Source organism: Dunckerocampus dactyliophorus, chromosome 16 (assembly GCF_027744805.1).
Source record: "Dunckerocampus dactyliophorus isolate RoL2022-P2 chromosome 16, RoL_Ddac_1.1, whole genome shotgun sequence".
Lineage (NCBI taxonomy): Eukaryota > Metazoa > Chordata > Actinopteri > Syngnathiformes > Syngnathidae > Dunckerocampus > Dunckerocampus dactyliophorus.
Window position 1 is genome coordinate 8877806 of NC_072834.1, and position 9300 is coordinate 8887105.

Consider the following 9300-nt stretch of genomic DNA (forward strand, 5'->3'; position numbering starts at 1 on the left):
GCATCCATTTTTATCAAACACCGACTCCTCCGAAAATTGGTTCCACTGTATAACATTTTAACATTAGACTCTGGGTTGTTTTTTGATCTCCTACTGGATTTTCCGCTACTGCCGGCTCTTTAAAATCCTTTAAATGTACCTTTTTTGGGTCCCGTACTTCATGTGCATCGCTAGTGCCATTGACCAAATGGAAGAATACCAATGCGGATAAAGTCACAATCGTGCATAATTTGTGGTCTTGTTTTGAGTGAAGGTCGTCTGCAGTGGGTCATGAGCCTTTCTTCAAGAGACTGTGAAATGCTTTTTGTGCTAATGAGATGCAAAATAGCTGGCGAGGACAAGGACAGGGCATAATAACATAGGTGGAGATAATTCAAGCATTATTGGTTCACTGTTTGCATGTTAGCTTAAAGTTGCCACAATACAAACATTTCGAATGAGGCACATTTTCATGATCATGTCTTTAAATCTAAAAATGTGCTAGTAAGTCATCCTATTTAGTCCGGATCCAAAGATGATGTTGCCTAAAAATGAGCTTGTACGTCCTCCCTTTGGTAAAAAAAAGGCAGTTGAATGATCTTCTGTACTGAAAGTGCTGGGCAACCAATCGTCTGTTCAATTGTGAAAGGTCATGGGGACTCTAATGAGGTGCCTGCTGGGAAAATAACAAGACCCTTATGCCTCAATAGATACCTCTTCATGTCACTGGAGGTCAGCTTGCAGCACCATGGAGAAGCTTCACTCTGGTGATGTTTACATTGTGGACCAATCAAATCCTTTCCAATGGTCATCTTAGGGTAATGGTCCTTTTCAAGCTAATTATTTTGCAATTGGCATTTCTGCTATAAATGATCTATCACAAAGATTCCTTTGGCATCAATGTGTTTCAAATAGACACTCGCTTCCTAGTGTCGAGAGTGTAGTCATTTCCTATTGGCTCCAGTTAATGGAAAGATGGCGATGTTGTTAAAATATGCACGTGCCCACCTCTCACCCTGTAGCTGGACCATTTGAAAAAGGACTCCATCAATTTAGAGCCAGGCAACTTGAGCTTTTAATGAACTAATTAGAAGCGCACTTGGTCTATCAAGCCTAAGAGCATTAGGTTAGTCATTTAACCTGCCAAAGATTTACACACTTAAACCTGTAGCTTCCTTTCATGTCGACTGACTGAATAGAGAACATTACAGGAGGCGGGACATGTTTTCCAATTAAGGATTTTTTTTTTTGAATGGAATTTTTAATTCAGTGTCTTTGAGGATGTAAAATAATAAATAAAAGTGTTTTAAAGTATTATTTATAATAAAATATACCCAAAAGACAACTCATTAGGATACGTGCGAGACTCGTTTATTCATAGTGCGCTCCAACTGATTTCAAGAGTGATAACAGAGGATGTATCTTTGCCAAGTTGCCAGATAGACACAATCCTTGTGACATTTGAGACTTTGCATACAATATGTCACACAATGGCTGCCGTCTCTGTTTGTGCACCTGACAGGAGACATGCTGAAACCACAGCATGTGTGCAAGTATAACACCAGCTAAAGGAGGAGGCGTCCATACAGGGCTGACCAAAGGTGAAAACAGGTGGGGGTGGGGCGGGGGGGGGGAGTGTTTGATGTCCCTCCGTCCGTCACGGGTGACAGAATGTGGGCGAGGGGATCCGTCTGTTGTTGTTGACAATGCACATATAAGCACACTGTGGATTTGATGTTTGCTGACACTCTGTCACGCTGTTACGGGAGGGGGGAGGAGGTCTTGAAAGAGCTGTAAAGGGCCCATTGCTTTTTTTTTTTTGTCACTTTGCTTGTTCATTTAATGCTACCGAGAACAGACCACAGATTTTTCAGCACAAATAACAAGCTAGAGTTTTGTATGTACAGTATATCTCCACTTTTCGTGGGTGTTACTTCCAGGACCTTCAGCGAATGGTGAAAAACAGCAAGTAATTGACCTACACATAAAAATTGTCTTTTTTTAAGCCCTCCTGGTAGAGTGACATTGATGTTCTCCTATTTCAGATCAACATTTTCAATTAAAATAGCATAATTATTAAATTAGATTCTTTCTCTTTTCAATTGCCATTGTTCACCGACATTTAAAATTGTTTTTAAGAAACCAACAATGACAAAATGTAGGACTGGACAAACAGACGTTTTTTTATTTAACTGAGTCAAATGTTATGCTTGTTATACCTTTGGCTGCATGGCCGAAGCATGATGCTTTTAACTGCTGAACTTTTTTCCCCACAAATTGAAAAAAAAAAACTACTAGAAAAGCACTCGGGAGAGCGCAGACCTCCGCTAAGTGCCATAGTTCCCCCCCATTTTGTGATGTTCACCATAAATATTACTTTATTTTATCTATGTTTTATTATTAGCAACTGAATTCATAATAATGTCGACAATAGTTCAGTAGTTATTCACAAAAATTGCCCTTTCCGTCATGGCGGTTTTGTTCTGGATCTAGCTCCATAGCTTTGGAAGATACAACAAATCGTTGGCACGCTCCAGATTCCACAGTGTCTCGGCTACAGATAATGGTGTTTGTTGCACGTTTATGTTATGTGGTAACATTTTTCAGGCACATTTTGACAGACCGTGATACTTCTATTATGAGTACTAATTATTCTCGTGGCGTATTTTTATCCCTTAAAGTTCAGTGTGATCACCCAACTTTGACTTTAACTCTGGTGGGCATAGAGATGTATTAATAATGCATCATTCTTATTGCCTCTGTCTGTGGGGAATTTGCATATATATTAGATTATCATTAGATTATCATCACAGTATCCATAATGTACGAGTGAGGAATGCACGTCCGAACCTCATGACAGTCGGCAACATGTATTACACTGTGCATTTATATATCAAAGCGTACACCGTATATGCATTGCGTATGTACTCGCAGTTAGTGTAGCAATCAGCATAGCATTCTAAACCGAGTCTTGTCTTGCTTCAGAGTTAAAGGAGGAAAGGGAATGCTGAAGAAGGAGGAAAAAAATCCTCCTGAGACAGTAAGCGAGAAAAGATAAAGACAGCATTAAAACATCAAAACCGGATGTCCCAGAACCTCCTAATCCTGCAAGATTATGACTCACTGTTAATTCACAAGGTCACCCAGAGATGAACTCTGAATTAACACCCACTTCACCAGAAGGTGGCTCCGTCTTTTGAACCTGGAACTGTTCAGACGTTTGCAAAACCTGATGTTAACGCTTGAACACTCGTGTCAGCAGCAGCAAAGGAACATCGGTAGTCTTCTTCTGCTAGAAAGACGGCAAAATACCCAATGTGCCGTTTATAAACACAATATTGTTTTTGCTCCCATTTTTCATGAGCTCAACTCAAAGATCTCTGTCATATTTTGTTCTCTAAATCTCTGTTAGTGAGCATTCATAATTCATCCACTTCACAAGTGTGCTGTGCGTGATTACGGCTGCAAGAGGAGGTGATGGTCGTGAGTGAATGGCACAACAATGGGCCTCAGAATCTCATCTCGGTATCTCTGTGCAGGCAAAATGCCATCGATAACATGCATCTATGTTGTGGATCGAGTGCCTCATGGTGGCGGTGGGGTTATGGTATGGGCAGGTGTATATTATGGATACTCGTTTACCATAAATTCCGCTGTATGAGCCGGTACAGACTTTGAATCCTGTGTTTTATACACCGGTGCGGCTAATTTCCCATGGTGTTTTTTGTAGTCATGTTCCAATCTTGTGACATCGCCTATACCTCAGAACTACTACTAATCATTTAAATATGTTATTCGCAAAACTCTATTACTGACAGTCCATCATAAGGGGGAAAAAAAGTGAAGGAAACAACCAAAACACGCAGAGAAGCCACCATTCTCGGCGTTTATATTATAACCAAATGTAAAACATTGTTGGATTAGGAATTATTTAACAAACACCATAAGTATACCGCCAAAATTGCAAAGCCTGTTATGATGAATAAAACCAAAAAGGAAATGTAACATATAAAAGCGGAAATGTTCCTGGATCCAGGAGAAACCACGCAGGGATCCACGCACCATGATGCCTCAAAGGCGACCACAAAAGGTGCCACGGTACCGTGGTTCTTATGAAGTCCGGAGGATAAATCCAGCAGAAATAATGGGTAATATCCAGCAGTTTCACAAGTGACCTCAGGTCAACTTTACGTACTGTAGCGTACGTAGCGCCGCAGGTGTACACATCATGTCCGCTGACATATATACTGTAGATACAAAATATAAAACAAAACAAAATACCGTGGTGTCCTCTTGGAGATGAATAAAGTATCTACCCATCTCAATTTCACAAGTGACCCTACGTAAACCTGAAGCAATGTACGCAGCGTCATTTTCATAGCTGAATATGTTTCGTAAGCTAATGGTGATCTCGACAAATAAACAGATCTCATTTGCGATTTTCTCAACCTCAAAGAAATGGACTAAAATTCTCCGAAAATACACAAGGTAGGTGTGCGACAACAGTACCTTGATTTATTTTAAGTGACACGGAAAGCAGGACGAAGTAATTGAAGTGCAGTCTCCTTCGGCACACATCGAAAAAGTGCAGACAGAATAGGAACAGCATGGCTTGAAAAACAACATCGTGCCCAAAACTGCCTCATTTCTGGCATAAAAATTCATTGATATAAAATGAAGTTGGCGTAACAGCCTCACTTACTTGTTTTAAATGATAAACTGTCACTTTCTGGAGTCATTTTTAACCTTTTCAAAATACTTCCACACTTGGATGATTTTTAGTAGCCATTAAGAGCCAATAAGTCTGTCGATGTTGACTGCTTTCCTAGCAATCAAAGCTAGCACTCACCTCAGCTCCTCTGGATTTTACCACCGAAGTGGGTGATTTCGATTAATGCGTGGTAAGTGTAGGTCTTCAGTTAAATGCACGTAATTTTTTTTTATGAACGCAAATTATTGAAATTATGCATTTAGTAAATAAACACTGTACAAAATAAGACATATGGTCCAATATGCAGACAAATAAGATTCTAATCAAATAATGCTGGCAATAATACTATTTGGAAAGCTGCACATTTGTATGTGGCAAAAACATCCGCATAAGAACAAAGTAAAGTGCAAAGTATGAAATGTAAGCAAGTGGAATTCGAAACTGGGCTCATTCAGCATGACATACTGAGCTAGCAAGATTGTTGCTGTGGCACGTGTGCGGCAATATCATTTTCGGCAGGAAAAAAACAATACTGTTATGAACCAATGTCTCGTTTTTCTGAGAGTAATATCAGCTGATATTACTGGGCATTGCTAATTAGCTATGCTAATTTGATTATTGTGACTGGTTACAGCCTCAAACACCCTGTTAGTGGTTCAAGCAGACCAATGAAAGTCTATGGAGACAAATGAACTACTTCTGACTCCTTTTAGGAAGTCATTCAGCCAGGAAAATGAAAATAAAAGGCAATGGTGCTGTCCGCCTTGGCTCACCATCAAAGTCATTATCTGGCGGAATGGGCCATTTTTTGCGAGGCTCATTTGTGAACAATGCTCTTTCCTGGCAAGGCATTCTGACATTTTAAGTAAGTTTAAAAGGTTTTTCGGGACCAATAAAACATTTTAAGGGGCGTTGGTTAAGCGCTGACGTGAAGCAGTTTTCATAAATGATGAGTCTGATGTTTGATTGATGAGAAGCATCATCTCCGCCCACACCTCTTTGTCCCCCTTTACACCCCCCACCACAAATACGGAGCAATATTCTGCAACATCTGAGTTCAATTGGACAGCAGAGAATCAGGTATGTCGCTCATTCCGCGGGGCGCTTGCCGTTATTTATCCTCCCGCTTTGATCAAACCTAGCAGGCGCTCCACAAATAAACATCAGTCAATCCTAGGAGAACGGATCGTGCTTCTGGGTCACAGGAAAACGACCTTGACGCTCCGCTGAGCTGCAGAAAGCAACATCCACATGAATGGGGCGAGCCTGCCAGGACTTAATGAAGCTTTCATTGCTTTCCTGTGATGTAATGAAGCGTGCTCGCCGTGACAGGGAAGGTATGACTGAATCAATATTGGATTTCATAGGACAACACGGTAACATGCATTCACATCGACAAGCTCCATTTGCCCGATAGAATCGGTTTTCCTTTTAGCTCTCTTGTTTGATCGGCCAACTGGAGAGCTTTCCAAGTCCAACCGGCCAAAGACTGGACAATGTATAGTTCAACTCAAATTTTCTGTAACTAAAATATGCCTCAGAAGTCAAACATCACTTCAAACCATCAGCTTGTGAGATGGCAGCAAATCTTGTGAGACTGCAGCTCAATGAGCACCTAAAGTCTAAACTACACTTTTGGCTTTTTGCGTGTGTGTTTTTTAAATGATGCTACCACAGAAGGATGCGGCTTGAAGTCATCAACAATCCACCATAACAGCTCCACAACACTAATTCAAATTCAATATTATTAGAAACTATACAGCACACTGGTAGCACCCACTAAATTAAATAAACAGAACAGTGTGTGTAATATGGCTAGTTAAACAGTCCACCAGAAAAGTCATCCATCACCATCCTCCTCCTCCTCCTCCTGGGAACTAAAATCACTAAAGTCGTCTTCTTCAGCATTGCAATTGAACAGCCTCATAATTCCTTCGTCACACACTTCGTCAGTCTCCCTCTCTTTCGTTGTCACCTTAGCCATTTAGCTTAAGGTGAAGCTCTTCAACACGCAGTAGTCCAGCTTTTCGAAACCCGTTGGTGATAGTGGACGGCTGGCGGTCCGAGAAGTCCAAACAGAAGCTACAGTAATTCTACACTTGACCAAACTTACTTAAGATGTGTCACAGATCGCTGCATGAGACTTCAAAACATATTAACTTCCACTTCACTTGTCGACATCACTATTTCCTGAAGCTGAACGCTAAGCATCACGGGAAATGTTTTTAGCCATAAATTAGCCGCATGACAGCACGGCATGAGAAACAAGTACTTTATTTATTCTCAGTCTTTACTTATTATTATGTAATGGCCTCACTTATTCAAACATATTTTCTATGTATTTATTTGTATTTCATTAACCTTTATTTGAACATCAAAAGAAAAGTTTATTTCTATTGCATGACTTTTATTCAATTATAATCTCAAATTATCTTGACTTTAACATTTTCATTTCATCCTTAACAGTGCACAATCACCTTCCAGGAAGTGAACAAAATTAGCACATTTTAAGCGGCAAAGTGTAAGCAAAGAAAATAATGTCGACGGGTTAAAGTTCTGGTGTGAATGAGTTATCAGGAACAGACGGGGGGAAGTGGTGGGATTACATAAGATCCACTTCTTCCTACTTCTTTTCAGACATGTTGAATTGGTCAAATGTACCCGCGTGATGGTCCTTAATGTAACATGATAAGCATGATGGCAAAGACAGGTGTGTTGATCACCATAGAACCAGACATGGAACATACTGTGACATATTGTTGCTTATAAAAAAAAAAATACTACAATACGCATCTCTCCTGTTTGACTGGGCAACTTTAGATCAACATCAAACACCCCCCCAAACTGTAAAATTTGACCTTCACCCTAAATTTTCCCAAAAAGTATGCCTCAGAACTCCGTTCAAACCATCATCAAGTAAGACGTCAGCGTCTGCTTTTTTTCCTTTGGCTTCTTTGCATAGTTTTGTGATGCTGCCACAAAAGAATTGTAAAAAATTGTATATTTTACAATGCGGAGGCCGTATTATACGCTGGAAGCAATACCTATAAAACACCACTGAGTGGCAGTATTGCTCTCCATTAGACATTCTAGATGAGCCCATGGCCATTCTGAAAAAAAAAAAATGCATGTTTACACATACTGTATGTATAAGCGGTGGGCTGTCATATATCATTATATATCATCTGCCTTCTTATTAAATCAAACAAGCACTTAATAACTCTACATTTGCTCCATCCTTCATTGTCAGGAGTCTAGTTACCCATGAAGCAAATGGTACATACAGCAGACAGTTGATAATTAACATACACCAAATAGCACACAGAATATGCTGGATTTCAGACAGGCGTCACTTTTTTAAGGTGTTCATCAGCAGGAGAAACTAAATGCACGTGTTTGAAGTGCTCGAGTTAAACAAGATCTTTCATTCCCCCGCTCTTTCAGTCATTTGTTTTCCTGCTGTCATCTCCGACTGGAACAAAAGATGTCAACCTCTTCCTTTTGCAATCATTAACGAGGTCACAGAGAGAAAAGACGCATCGCCGTCATCATGATTAGCTTTTGGCTTGTGCGCTGACAGTCGTTATGAGCCATTGTCATCACATGTGACCCCCCAAACTTAAAATATTGACTATAAATTTGCATAAATCGTGCATCTTCAAAAACACAGGAAATGAGCACACCTGACTTTCTTTGTTTATGCCGAAAAGAAACAGAAAAGACTCACCATAACGATACATTGTTACTCTACGGCAGAACCTCGGTTAGCGTGTTTTTCAGTTAACGGCAGTTTTACCTTGGTTTGCGTCCATTTTCTGGTTAGCGTACAATATGTTGTTAATACACTTCATGAGTCCGAGTTTGTTCTTAACTCATTCAATACCAAAGACGTATTTATTCGTTTTCATAAACCCAAACGCCCGATCCCAAAGACGTGTTTTTACATCTTTTAGCGTTGTTTTTTTTTTATTTTTTGCATGAGAGGCAAAAATAGGAGATGTGCAACTGCACACTAATGGATGTCCCTTTTAGAGCATTTTAAGCAATAAACATCACCACAAGGTGGCAGAAGTGCATTTGATAATAGCTCGGCATGGATAATTTGCATGTAAAAAGCACACTTGACAGCAAGGAGGAAGTGGAAGAGCATGGAGGAGTGTAGCGTGCACAAGCTTACGCATTGTAGGGACATTTTAACGCATGCACACACACACTCGCGCACGCACCTGTGCACAAACATGCACACATACAGTATAGTTCCAAATGTTAAAATTCTAAATAGTTCATGGTGTTATATTTGTAAATAAATTGTTATTTTGATGTAAAACAACTCTTGTTTTGTGTTGTGGTATAGTTGTTTAGATATTTGAACTGTCATACAAGCAAAAAATTACTGTCAGAGTGCTTACAATGTATGCTTTTCACAAAAGCTGGTTTTCTTCCTGTTTGAGTCTGGAACTGATATTTTCCTGAAACTTACCTGTGTTCTGCTGCTGATTACCAAAGAACTGAAAAAGGTAGAAACATTTTTTTTTTCTGGTGAAAGACAGGAGTCTAACCTTTCTTTTGGTAGGTTCCATGTTTGTATAGCCATAGAACACAATATTTTG